This window comes from Rhinoderma darwinii, chromosome 3 (assembly GCF_050947455.1).
Source record: "Rhinoderma darwinii isolate aRhiDar2 chromosome 3, aRhiDar2.hap1, whole genome shotgun sequence".
NCBI lineage: Eukaryota > Metazoa > Chordata > Amphibia > Anura > Rhinodermatidae > Rhinoderma > Rhinoderma darwinii.
The window spans coordinates 198,485,312-198,500,805 of record NC_134689.1 but is presented as its reverse complement, the minus strand read 5'-3'; positions in this window follow the sequence as shown (position 1 = coordinate 198,500,805).

The window sequence follows — 15,494 nt, the reverse complement described above, 5'->3', positions numbered from 1 at the left end:
AACGAGAAGAATCACAAGCAAAGGAGGAACAGGAAAGGCAGGTATAAATAGACAGAGGGCGGGAGTTAGCTCCGTCTGGCCAGGCTGTGATAGGTTCTCCCACTCATAAGCCTGCCACCCTGAGTGGTGGAAGATAAAGTCAGTCTCACAGACATAGAAGCAGGTGCAGACTGATTATCTATGGGCGTTAACCCTGAAGCTGTGCCTGGCAGATCCTTTACAGCCCCATTTCCGGTAAGCCATGCCCTGTTTTTAAGACTTTTAAAAGGTGTTTAGAGAGATGCAAACATCAAAATTATGCCAAAATGACAAAATCTGGTGCATTTTTCAACACATTCTAGACCTAGACACAGTAGTAAATTTGTCCCAATGTCTTTGAGGGTTGTTAGATTTGTACACAAGTGCTCAACACTGCAATATATAACAGATAACCACGGACTAATTCAGATCGCAGCTTCTCTAGGTACAATACAATGATAGAAAAACTGGCTCAACACTATTATGTAAGGGCTCCTAATAAATTGGACACTAAAGGGAAACTTTGCACCAGTTTTTTTGGCTTAAAAAAAGTCACAAATATTGGCGCACACAATTTTTGCACTGTTTGGGCTTTCACCAGTTTAAAAAAAGTGCACAGACAAGTGAGTGGGGCGGTCTCCACTTTTTCAACAGATTTGTTAATACTAGGGCCAGAAAATGGTACAAATTGCTAATGGCAGGCGTACAAATATTTTTTGTCATTAGGTCAGTACAAAATGCAACAAATTTATTAAGAGGCGTGTACTTCTTAATAAATTTGTTACAATTCACTTCAATGCACTTTTTTTTGACTGCCGTATGAAACGCCAGTCTTAATAAATCGTGTATAGAGGAAGCAGGGCTGTATTCCGGCTCGGACTGGCCCACCGAAGAGCCAAGGAATCCCTGGGTGGTGATCAGCTGTTCTCTAGCACTAACAGATGCCACGGCACCTCTATTAGTGGAAAAGAACAGTTGATTGCTACAGCAACCTCCTGACACATAGTCAGAAGTCCAGGCAATTGCCACTTACTGTGGTGGAGCAAAGAGCCATTGGTTTCCTGCTCCACCACTTACTCTTGTAAGCGACAGTCTGTTTTAGGCCTGTGGCCTACAAGAGGTTGGGAGAATATTACTGAACTGTCCCGGTACAGGCGGTGTGATTTCATCACTGCATCATGCTGTTTGCGATGTGCAGCAGGTAGTAGACCTAGCATCTCATTGTGGGAACAAGGCTAGGTGAGTTTCATTATTTTTTTTTACCACAAAGAACAGGGGCCTAGCTACTGTATGGGGGAACTAGCTACTGTATTGGGGGTCTAAGTAGTATGTGGGGGCACAACTACTGTATGTGGGCACCTAACTTTGATATGGGGCCTACCTACTCTATCAGGGAACAAAATAGGACTACTACTGTGTGGGGCACAAATGGGGACATTACTACTGTGTAGGGGCAATATCACTGTTCGGGGCCTAAAGGAGGCACTAATACTGTTTGGGGGGACTGTAATACTGTGTGGAGCACAAAAGGTGGGCATTATTACTATTTAGGGCACTAAATTGGGCATTATTATCGTCTGGTGCACTATGGATGGCAAGTTTGTGTAGACGGTTGGGAATAGGTGGGGAAGGTGCTGGGAAATCAAGGAGTCAAAGATGTCTATGCTGCGATCTCTATGGAGATGAGTGGTAACTGGACGAAATCATCATGGAGGTGTAGGCCGGATAAGGTAGAAAAGGAAAGTAAACGACTCCAATCACAGAAGATGCCACCTATGAGTCATTGTAACTGTACTGTATTCTCTTATAAGGTCTGCAGAGCTTCTGTGTAGAACTGGTATCTACCAATATATGGTCACTGTATGGTGGTAATATTGGTCTTAGTATACAGTAGTGTGTTTTATTCAGTAACAGCATGAAAATATTATACAGTTACTATGTAGTAGTAATATGTGGTCATAGTGTGGCTATATTATTCCGGGACTGGCAGGCAGAACTGGAGCAGCGGTGCTGGAGTGGTGGGGCCTTTTTCAAGTGAGCAATACTTATTTTGTTATTTTATCACATTCCACGCTTGCAGCCAGTATTTTCAATTTTCTGGACAACCCCTTTAACTTTCATACTCATAATGTACAGACTGTGTAGCATCAAAGTGTTAAATAACAAGACAGAAAATATGTGGAAGAGATCCTCCAGCTCACCTGACACTTGATGTATGTGTCGTGGTCATCGCACGGGCTCTCGTGTCGGCGCACGATAGGTATAGGCAGGCAAAGGCAAGGGGTTGAGTCCAGCGATAAAGAAGATAAAATGGAAACTAGTTCCAAGTTTACTGAAATTTCAATTAAAAAGGTCCAGTAGGTTGGAGTCCTGGTGTGCAGACAGGAGTATGTAACGGTCCAGTCTTGGGGCCTACGCGTTTCAGACGTTAAGCACGTCCTTAATCATGGCTGATTAAGCTTGTACAGTATGGCCCCATAGACTTCTATAGGTGCCGTATGATGGCTCTGCTCAACATGAAGCTGGTACCAGGGCTGATTCTAACTTTTCTGCTGCCTGAGGTGAAAATTGAAATGGCGCCCCCCAGATCTTGATTGACATCCTCCTGGCTGTTCTACATCACTAGCAGCCTCACAAAAAAAAAATCAAATCAACCATTTTCTTGCTGCAGATCATACAGTAACTACAGTACTGATTAGAGGCAGAATAAACATTGACATTAAGTGACTCACAGGTGATGTCTCCATCCAGTCCAGACCTCTGTGATGACTTCTCCTTTCCCATTTCTGCAGTTTTCCGCTCAGATGTCTTCAGCTTCTCACTTTTCAAACATTTCTGCATCTATAAACGAAGATAAAATTCTCATGGTGCCACACACAATGCCCCTAAATATAATAGCGCCATACACTGCACCTCTAATTCTAATAGAACCATACACTGTGTCCCTGATTATAATAGAACCATACACATTGACACATACACACATTGCCCCCTGTAGATAGTGTCCCCCATAGATAATGCCCCCCATAAAGCCCCCTGTATATAGTGCCCCAATAGAGCCAACTGTAGACAGTACCCCACAGAGCCCCCAGTACAGAGTACCCCACAGAGCCCCCTGTAGACAGTGCCCTACATAGAGCCCCCTGTAGACAGTGCCCCACATAGAGCCCCCTGTAAACAGTGCCCCACATACATAGTGCCCCTATAGGTCCTTCTGTAGATACTGCCCCATAGAGCCCTTGTAGAAAGTGCCCCCCGTAGATACTGCCCACATACAGCCCGGCACATTCCATGCCCCGCCATTCAGCATTTATGCATGTAATTATATCTACGTCCTATAGATGCAGGCACAATTATAGTGCAGGAGAGGGGTTTCAGTGGCACCGCCGCCCCCTCAGAGAGGCAGCAGGACACCGCCTGAGGCGAGATGAGCTCATCTCGCCTCATGGACGGTGCGGCCCTGGCTGGTACATTGCCGTATTACGCCTCTGTGCGTAAGTTCTAACTATTACCAACAGCTGGATTTCCATGCTTTTTCAGGATTTTAGTATTGATCCTTTTAAAATCATAGAATATAATACTTTTAATGGAACTAAAGTCATTACGTGTATATATCTGATGTAGAATAAAGACGTTTTTCACTAGGATAAGTGCCATGCGCAGATGCTCAATCAAATGGAGATCTGGGGAATATGGATGCAAAGTAAACACCTTGAACTCTTTGACATGTTCCTTAAACCATTCCTGGACAATTTTTGCAGTGTGGCAGGGCGCATTATCCTGCTGAAAGAGACCACTACCATTATGGAATATCGTTGCCATGAAGAGGCAAGACCAAGAGTACTTTGTCTGCAATAATGTTTAATTAGGTGGTACGTGTCAAAGTAATATCTGCATGAATGCCAGAACAGAAGGTTTTGCTGCAGAACATTGCCCAAAGCACCACACTGCCTCCATTGGCTTTCCTTCTTCCTATAGTGCATCCTGGTACCATCTCTTCCTAAGCTGAGCAACACACACACACACACACGCACCCATTGTAGGCGCTTTAAGCTGTCAACAGGGGTCAGCATGGGCACTATGACTGGTCTGCAGCCACGGAGCAGGCAGTAATGCACTGTGTGTTCTGACACCTTTCTATCATAGTCAGCATTAACTTATTCCCCAATTAACTTGAACTCCTCTGTTGGTGCGGACCAGAACATCACGCTCCCACTCTCTCTGACAGCCTGTTCTTGTGTGTTGCTGTGCACACCATGCTCTTGAAATACCTCTGTACATTTAATATATTTTAAACCTTGTAAAGTATCTGTGTTGAGTCTCAGACTCAGGAGCTGCTGCATGGGAGGGAGAAATACTACACTGTTACACTGTTTTATACAAGAGATTTCCATATCTAAATGCTTCAATATAATTATTCTTCACAGGCAGAATGTACTGATATATAGACATATAGAGATCTGCAAGTACATTGCAGGAAGAAAAAAAAAAAGAGTAATAGTCCTAAATGTTACTAAAAAAAAAGTGTGAATTTTTTTTCAGTAAAGTTAATGTTTCTAAAGAATACCAATGCCAAAAAGTACAATATATGCATTTTATGTCATGCTCTCTGACCTACTCTGTTAATGAATGCTGAGCTGACCACTAATAAACAGAGTACTGGCTTGTGAAGATAGTGAGTCTGACATTATTCTGAAGACTGGATAGGTGACAATTGTCTGATCGCTAGAAGCCCCACCGATCGTGAGAATGGTGGTCCCGAACCCCCAGATTCTCCTAAGTGAGGAGGAGCTTGAATGGAGCATTCAATGTAGTTCTCACTGTGGTCGAGTAGTAAGGAGAAACAGGGGGTTCGGGCCCATCTTTCTCATGATCGGTGGGGGCCATTATCGATTAGACAATTATCTTTTCTGGGAATATCCCTTTTAAAGTTAACTGGCCCCACCATTTGCTGAATCTAAATGACAGATGTGCTCTGCTGAGCACTATGCCTCTTTGGCTGTGATTGGCTTTTTCTCGGCTCTCCTCGGAGACGTGAACAGAGGGGTGTAGGGGCTCATAGAAAGTATATAGTAGAGTCTATACACTCTGGTGGTGATGGATATTTCACTGGGATAAGTGTACAGTACACTTGAGTATCATCTGCATAGAGATGGTATCGAACACCAAACATGCATATAATCTTGTATCTAACTTTAACCCCTTAAAGTCCAAGCCATCTTTTTTTATTTTTCTTCACTCAATGGAGTGGTGTGAGGGCTTATTTTTTGCAGGAGTTGTAGTTTCTATTGGCACTAAAGTACCATGTCATGTACAGGAAGACTAAAACAAATCTTTATGGGGTGGAATTGTTTTTTTTTTTTTTTTTTTGTTTTTGTTTTTTTTTTAAGCCCGTGCAGTAAAAATTACAGCTGAACTGTATTTTGCTGGTCAATACGATTATATATAGACTAGAGAAAAAAGGAGTCCATTGCTATCGTTTATGACAAAGTAGAAAATTTATTGATTATAGACAAAACAGAGAATCTAAAAACCAAGTCTATATCTGGATCACCATTTGAATGCACACTGTCATAACAAGTACAGAGAGTATACATAGCATGAGAAAATCACATGATCTTTATACCAGGATTAGAGATATATCTACTCAAATAAGTACATATAAAACCACCTCTATCAAAAAAGGAGAGTAAAGAACTCACTCTAAAATTTAGACAACTAAAAATCTGAGTGCGAGAACACGTCAGGGACATAGTGGCTGCAAAGGAAATCGAAGATTTAACATTGTTGAAAACTATCCCTAAACACTTTAAGCTGTACCATGGGGGAGACACCAAAAGCTTTGAGGTTAGGGGAATTGATAGGGTGCAATGTGGTGTCAGAGGAGGAGATGCGAAGACTCTGTTAGCCCAAAAGGAATGTAGATGGATCACGACCCTAGGCACTATGAGCCCTTTGGGTTTGAACGAAAAATTGAGATTTGCAGCTTTCCTTTGATGTCTTTGCCTTTTTAATTTAATTTAATTTCTAATGTTATTTTTAATTATTTTTAAAAATTGGATAATAAAGTGCTTAATGTTTTATTTATGTCTATACTCAGATTCGGAGCCTAATCTAGTATGATAATTCTCTTTGGCCTTTACGAATGCGTGATCGTATTACCAATATGGATCCAGGAATGACCTTGGTAAGAACGAATTGAAGGATTATTTGAATAATCCTCCTTCTGTTTTTTGATCTGTTTATGGGGGCATGTGTAATTGACATTAGTGGTTGCATTATTTTTATTATTATGATTATTTTGTATTTTTTACTTTTTGTATTTTATTATTATCATTTTTCGATGGATATGTATTTTTTCCTCTTTTTTCTGGGCCCTTTGTTGGCACCTTAACACTATTGTCTGATTTGCGAGCAATGTATCGCCTTACTCACGTTTGTTTTTTGTATGAGCTATCGTATAATGATTGTTAATATATCATTAGTTTTTTTTTTATATATTATTTTTCTTTATTATTATGCACTCTATTTCACCCTTAATGTATATATATATATATATATATATATATATATATATATATATATATATACATATGAATGTATATGGCTTTTGTACCTCCTCCCTGGATTTAGATGTCACTATACACTCTTTACATAGTTTGGTGCTAATTTATTCTCTTTCTTTTCCTTGATTTAATGTAGTATGCAATTATTTTTGATTACTAATACACAGTTTGATTCCATGACCATATATTCTATTATAAATTACACAAGCTAAATCCTGTACATCCATTAGCATTGTATTTAAACCCAATCTGACATCTACTCACGCTCTGTATCTGTGCTGGGGTTGTGCATGAGCAGAGATGTGGGACGCGGACTCCCCCCGCCGGCCGTCAGCTACCGCTCTCTGCGCCTGCGCTGTTTCCCGGTTGACGCGTCTTGGGATTCGCGCATGAGTGGTGACGCCCGGCGGTGGTATTCTCGCGTCCACACTGAAATTGCGCGCATGCGCCATTTGACCAGCAGCTGATTGGCCGTGAACAGACCATTTGACTATCAAGGTCCGTCATTTAAATTGAGTATTGACAGGGAAGAGGCACCCCTTGAGAAAGCTAGACTTGTGAAACGCGCGTCGGGGCACTACCTTACCTTCTGGGTCACGTAATTACGCCATTTAGTATGGGTAAGTCTATTACCAATGATCTGTTGGGTCTTACATGTATTTACCCCATTTGTCACTTTATTTAATTACATTTAAACACTTACAGTGAGTTCTTTACTCTCCTTTTTTATATGTACTTATTTGAGTAGATATATCTCTAATCCTGGTATAAAGATCATGTGATTTTCTCATGCTATGTATACTCTCTGTACAGTACTTGTTATGACAGTGTGCATTCAAATGGGGATCCAGACATAGACCTGGTTTTTAGATTCTCTGTTCTGTCTATAATCAATACATTTTCTACTTTGTCATAAACGATAGCAATGGACTCCTTTTTTCTCTAGTCTATATATATTCCTGTTGTCGTCTCTATCTCTAGCAACCTATGTAGGGGGTTGATACCTATACTCCCCACCAAAGTATTCATGTGTCCTGTGAGAGTTTTTTTGTCTAATTACATTATCTTTCTGTGTGCTTTCCACAGCTGTTGGCTCCAGGCCCACTATGGATTTTCGCATGCGAGACCAATCCTGGCTCTCGCAAATAAACAAGGTTTTTAAAGAGGATCTAAACTTGCTTTTAGATACCAATGGCAGAGACATGAGGGATCAAATTAGTAGACTCAAAGAGCTACTCAAGTAAAAAACAAAAGTATGGTGGAATAGAGCCTTTCTCGATAAATATCTCACAAAAGGTCTCATTCCTAGGGGGCTTAGAGTCCAAGTTTTCCCCTCATTCCCTATAGAAGATTACAGTTTTAAGAATAAATGGGAGGAGTTGTCCTCAGCATGTTCTTGGGAATATATGGGCCTATTAATCCAAGCAAATCAAAAAACCCTCACTGAATTGTAGAACGAGATTGAGGAGATACAGATTAAAATCAAGAAAGATCTATCTAATGAGGCACTGGACAAACTGAACACTGATCTTGATAAGGAGTTTCAGTAATGGGAACAGAAAATTTGTTCCACAAAAACAATTAAATTCCAGAGAGATACTAATGACTTTCAACAAGACAGAGTTTATAAATGGCGACAACAACGGCCACACTCGCTTTCCCGCTCAAGATCAGGTTCAGTTTCTTTATTGGCCTCTAATGATGAGCTCTCGAGGGATAGACGGAATGGAGAAATATCCCAAAATTTTCAAGAGCCAATTTTCCCAAGAAGAAATAGGGAAAGACAAGCGACGAAACACAAAACTACAGTTGCATTCCAAGGAGGGAAGAAATACAAAAATAATCTTGAGGTAACTAACTTGTCTTCGCATGTCCTCTCTGACAAACGGCACTACATACTAAGTAAAGGACTAACTTTCTCCCCGAGTAGCTCCTTTATTTTTTTACAGCACTAAAAGATCTGCATCTGTTCTCACGTAAATTGATTTAAAAAAAATTGCACAGTAGGGGTGAAGTAGACCTGGGACTGAATAGTGATATGGAACGAGAAACACTATTGGCCCTTGAGAACCTATTGCAGGAACAGCCTTCTGAACAAGGTATGTTCCCACGATTGGTACTACCCCATTCAATGAGATTTCCCCCTTTGTCCATCTGCCCGCAAGTGGAGATTTTCACGAAATTAGTGATAAATGATTTCAGGGAAATCTCAATTAACAAGCAACACGACAACTTGACAGCTTCTCAAACGGACAGCTTTGAAAGAACTACAGTCATACGATGACGTTGTATATAAGGCAGCAGACAAAGGGGGTAACATTGTTATCTGGCCCGTTACGCTATATGAAAAGGAGGTATTCAGACAGCTCAGAGATAGACACACTTATTCCAAACTGACACATAACCCGGTGGGGATTTTTTTCCACCGAATTGGGGAAAATTTTGAACTTGGCCTTTGAGAAAGGGATAATTTCTAAGAAAATCTGTGAAGGCTTGACCGTCACTTATCCCAAAATTCCAACCTTCTATTTATTACCGAAGGTCCACAAAAGTCTTATAAATCCTCCCGGAGACCGATTGTGTCAGGTAAAGGAGGATTGTGTGATCCTGTATGCAAATTTATCGACTATTATTTAAAACCAATGGTCGAATGTCTGCCCTCTGACGTGAAGGACACCACAGAAGTACTCACTCGAATCGATGGGATATCCCTGGAATCTGACATGTTTCTAGTAACAGCTGATGTAGAGTCCCTCTATACCTGCATCAGACATAATGATGGATTTGATGCGGTCCGCCTCTTAGTGGGAATGAGCAACTGGGGCAGCCAAATATGTGACTTAATTATAGAATTGTTGGAATACATCTTGACTCACAATTTGTTTGTATTCAAGGATGTATTTTATTTGCAGAAGCAGGGCACTGCCATGGGGCGGTGTGCGCACCGTCATATGCGAACCTGTTTCTCGGAGCTTGGGAGAGGCAGGTTCTGCATGGTGGCGGCGCCAACACCGTGGACCATGTGCAGTGCTGGTTACACTATATTGACGATCTATTGATAATTTGGCAAGGGACAGAGACACAACTGCTACAGTTCATGCGGGAACTGAATATCAATGATCGTAATATTAGACTTACATACATTGCTGACAAACACAAAGTCAATTTTCTGGATATATCCATAGAAGTGGTTACTGCAAACAGATGTGTTTAGAAAAGAGATGTCCACAAATTCTCTGTTACATGCTACGTCGGCACATGTACACTCCACGTTTAAGGCTGTCCCAGTTGGGCAATTTCTAAGGATGAGGCGGATCTGTTCCTCAGAGGCTAAATTTGAGAACCAATCAAGAGACTTACAATCTAGATTCAGGGAAAGAGGGTACAGCCATAGATGCATAAAAAATGGTTACAGGCGAGCTAAAAACACAGACCGGAATTCGTATTGACATACCAAATTTATATAGGTTTTTTAATGTTTTATTACTTTTACAAAGAAAAAACTATTTGTTAAAAAATAATTGTTTTATGTCGACATATTATGAAAGCCAAAACGTTTACATTTTTTAGTCGATTGGGCGGTATGAGGGCTTTTTTTTTTGCTGGATGAGCTGTAGTTTTTATTGGTACCATTTTTTGGTACATACGACTTTTTGATCACTTATTATTACATTTTGTTTATAGCTGAGGTGACCAAAAAATGTTTTAATTTTTTTCTACGGTGTTCACTGTGCGGGTTATATAATGTTATATTGTAATAGTTCAGACTTTTTTTTTTTTTTTACATTACCCCAGAGGAAAAATGGGAAAATGTATTTTTTTTAACTTCTTTTTATTTTTGTACGCCACTAAAAACTTAATTTATCATTTTTTTTACACTTTTTATTAGTCCCCCCAGGGTATTTTAACTGGCGATCGTTAGATCGCTGGTACAATACACTACAATACAAATGTATTGCAGTATATGGTCATTTTTACCAGAGGCAGGGCTAAACACGAGCAGAAAGAAAGCAGACCTGCAGGCTTTCATTAGGCACCCGGGATGCCATGACAACTATCGGCATTCAGCGATAGAGTTGCAGGGGAGGGGGCGCGACTGACAGTTGGAGGGGGCCGCCCCCCTCTTTCTAACGGCCTAGATGCAGCAGTCGCTATTGGCTGCGGCATCTGAAAGTTAAAAGCCCAGGATCAGAGCACTCTCTGTTCCTGGCTGTTAGTGCGAGGTGTCAGCTGTAATACACAGCTGACACCCACAGCGTATGGAGCGGACTCAGCGTGTACTTCATCCCCCTGCACCATGACGTATATGACGTTGCTCGTGGGATTGTTTGTATGACTGATTTCCACGGAATATTGATCGGCTGCATTGCGGCTGATCATTGTCTCATGTGTATGTCCTGCTAAAGGATAGACCGTCAATGTGTATTCCTGAAAAAAAACCATTAAAGCGTGTTCCCCCATCACACAGAATGTAATAGTTTTTGTTCATCCTGTCGATGTAAATGTTTAATGCATGCTAGACCCCAGTCCACTTTTACATTTATATTTTATTTGCAATTTGTAAAGGAAAGTGTTACATGTATTTTTATCTACTGTTTGCAGACATATATATATATATATATATATATATATACATACATTGTAGCAGTTTAGGGAATGTAGCTAGGCAAAGAGACACTCTCAGCACAGTATTCTTGTTTAAACAGGACTTTAGAAGCTTTATTTCTCTTTCAATCAGGGAAATCCAATAAACACAACGGTAGCTTGTCTCATCAGCATACACAAAGGTTAGAACAGAAAGAAACGTTTCACGTAACAAAAGTCCAGGTATAACTCACACAGTCCAGTCCTTTGCAGGGGTTAGCTCTCACCCCTCTGTATATCAGGTCTGGGCAGCAGCAGACCAGTCTCCACACTAATGCTCTCCTCCTCACACACATTCACAGCAGTGTTTTTCTCTTAGTTAATTACCCTGCACCTCTGTGGAGGGAAGACCCTATGTTAACCCCTTAATAGGCATCTAGAGATATATCTCACTTGGCAGACTAACCCCCTCAACCTGTTACAACATATATATGTCCCATCAGACATAGGTGTGTGTTCACACATATGCCCATAGGATAATGCCACAGGTAATGAAATAAGTCTGCTGGCACCAGCCATCTGCATTGTCCGTTGTTAAGGAGGGAGGAGAAGGGGATCTCCTTTGATACTCCTGTCTTCTACCCTCCAGGGGGGCCATAAAATGTGGACACGACCTATGATGCATTCCCACGTCACAGGATGTTCCCATCGCCCCCCCCCTGTACAAGCATGAGCCTGGCACAGTGACATCATACAGGAGTGCACACACTGGGCTTAAAGGAACAGTGTTACCACAATTTTTTTTTTAATATGTTAAAGATGTTAGTGCTTTATTAAAAACGTTTGGATTAATTTGTGTGTTTGTGTGTTACTTTTTCTTATTTTTACACTTTTTCTTCCCTATGGGGGCTGCCATTTTTTTTCCATTTCTGTATGTGTCGATTAACGACACATACAGACATGGAATACGGCAGCTCCAGTCCCATAGGGACTGCGAACGGGGCCCGTTCCATCCACTTCTGTGTATGCCGTCTGTGTGGGAACGGCGCATGCGCCGCTCCCACACAGTCCAATTTGAAATGCGCGCCGTCCGGCGCCATTTTCCTGTGGACCGGAAGTCGCGGCCGGACAGTAAGATTACTACTTCCGGTCGCGGCTTCCGGACTTGTGCACTTGGACCAGCGGCAGCAGACGGAGCGGACGGGCCGGAGGGAGCCGCGGCGGCAGGAGCAGGTAAGAGATTTCTATGTATGTTCGTGTTTGTGTGTGTTTACTACTGTATGTAAACCTACTACACTGTGTGTTAGCTCAAAAAATGGCGACACACAGTGTAGGAGGTTAGACCGTTCAATCCCCTCGTTTATCCCGGCACTAGCCAGGATAAAGGAGGGGGGGATGCTGAGAGCTCACTAGAGCGAGGGCTTTTTACCCAATTTTGCAGCATAAAGCAATGTGGTTGCTTTACCACATGCAATGCTGCAATTTTGGGAATGGCTCCATCTAGTGACCAGCAATGGGAAATATTATAAATTAGAATCCAATTGAATCCAATTTATAATATTTCCTGACTCGTGAAAAAAATAAATAAATTAGAACAATGTTTAATCACCTATACACTAATTGTTTAACTAAAAATAAATAAATCATGTTTTGCTGGCAACACATTCCCTTTAAGTAGGCCATTGCTGGTGCACTCCATTTAACCCTATCCCATTTTGTCCTTTCTCTTTCCCTACAGCCCCTTATTGTTACTGGGACAGGTAGAGCCAGGTGGGGGAGGGTCACAGAAGCAAGCGTGAGTGTATTGTATTTTATATGTGTATTTAGGTATGTGGGTGGGTACTAGGTTAGGATTGTACGGGTACTATTAATATTGTGTTGTTATATTGTACTACGTATAGTGCTAGTATACTTAATACATATTAGTAGTTATTATATGTATTAAGGTATACTGATATTATACCGTGAATAGATAGTTTGTGTACACTGTGTTTAAGAACTGAGTGTGATTTTGTGTTAGTAACAAACCTTCCTTTATTATACACTTGTTTTGTGAATCACAGCGCCAATACACACTTAGCTAATAAGACAAATATAACGCGTAATACGAGGGAAAAGGTATGGGAACTAGGCGTAACCCTAGTGACCCAAATAAAAGGAGTTAGTAACAGTGAGGGACACTAGCCCAGTGAACCCTACTAAATACTTGCCCTTTAACACAATTTAAATATAAAATATAGATATGGAATGTACTTACCTCTTTTTTAAATACTTGTAGCATCAGAGAGTCTATTTCCCTTTTCTTATTTTTAATGCTGGAACATTTAGGCCTCATGCCTACTTCAGTTATTTTCTTCAGGGTGCTATCCGTTTTTTTAACTGATAGCACCCTGACCCATTCATTTCAATGGTGCCATGCACACTTCCGTTGTTTTGACGGTTCCGTTGTTCCGTTCCGTCAAAAGTAAAACATGTTCTACTTTTGTCTGTTGTTCAGTGACCGTGGGGCCCATTGAAGTCTATGGATCCGTCAAAATAACGGACGGCACACGGAAGGCATCCGTGTGTCATCCGTTTTTGATGGATCCGTTGCCAAGCAACAACTGTGCATGCCACAGTTCACAGCATTCAACACACAAGATGGATGTGGAGAGACTGATCACAATAGTGCATGACCACCCAGAACTGTGGGATACGCGGGCAGAATCGTACCACGACCGGTAGATAAGGGATGCCGCGTGTGAGGATCTTACAAAGGAGCTGTTGCAGCGTCGTTGGGAGCAGGGAATTCGTGCACTGGGTCAGAAAATAAGTAAATACACACTTTGTACTTTGCTGTAATTCATTATTTACGGCCCTGTTTTGCTATTATCCCATTGTATGATTGTTTGTAGTGAAACTTTACGCACCCACGCAAAGATTTTTTTTTAAATGAGCCGCTGTGCATGTGCGAGCGCTGCGGCTATTTCAATGATTACCGTCTTATTACTGTGCTTTGCAAACACTATTGTAGGTGTGGTATACAGTATGCGCTGCTCCAAGTGTGTCAGAGGGTAAACAGAATACTCACACAATTTTTACTGCCCCTTCAGCTGATCCGCGTGTGTGCATGAAGTTTGACTGCCAACGATCATACATATGGCCTGTAATATGTATAATGCATTAATAACCACATTTTTCTTAATGCTTGAATTTTTTTCTTTTTTAAAGTACACGAAGTTAAAACACAGTGGAACTCGTGTCGGGACCAATTCCGCCATGAGCAGAACCAGGTTGGAAAAAGCGGAGAGGCTCCTTCCAAAAAAAATAATAATATATTTACACCATGCAGCTGATGTTTCTGAAGGATGTCCTGAAACTTCGACCGTAAGTTATGATTATGGCGCATTTGTTTACGTTTACTGTAATTTGTTCCTATGTTCGTCATGCCGTATTACAGGCCTAGTAGTATTGGGTGAAAAAAACACATACATATTTAATATTTTTGGTGCCAGCTGTGCTTGTATGTGGCCTGCTTCCCCTTTATTCTTTGTATCTGCTTGTAATGTCAATCCCACACACACTCAGCTTTTAACCAGTAAAGTACTGTTAATTCCTATGTTGATATGCCACGTTCATTACAGCTGATACAACAATATACAGTAGATGGCCTAGTATGAAGAAAGGACATCCATTTATAATTATGCTAAACTTATTTTGTTCTACAAATTTTTACTTGTAATTAAATATGATTTTATGTAAATTATAATTTTAAAGAACAAGGGACAATTTGGAAGATGCAAAGGAGGTGGAATCTGATGCCACTCAGCTTGAGGAGCCAGAACCACAGTCTACTCCAAGTAGCATATCTCCTCATGTCCTAACAGAGGAGACGTTACAGCCATCCCCTACAACCAGGGTTGCTTCAAACCCTCCTCCAAAGAGCGCTGCTCGTCGCAGCCACGTGTCTGCTGCTAGTGCTGTGGTACAAGACAACAGGGCTCTTATTGATGCAAGAGTCCTGGAGTACCTGAACAGAAGCGCCACAGAAAATCCAGAGGAGACCTTCCTTCGGAGCCTTACCCCTAATCTTAGTCGGCTACCTCCGGAACGTCGGCATAGAGTCTAGGGAGCAATGATTGTGATGCTCCAGGCAGCAATGCCACCCAATGATCCCAGGGCCATATTCCGGGCAGTTGACTTGTGGAGTCTCCACAATGAAGAGCGCATCGACAGTGGAGCGCATTTATCAAACCCGGTCACTCCTACACCGCTGCCTACACGGACTCCACAATATAAGCCTACGTACGAGTCCTCACCTAGCCAGTTCAGCCAGGATAGGGGCCG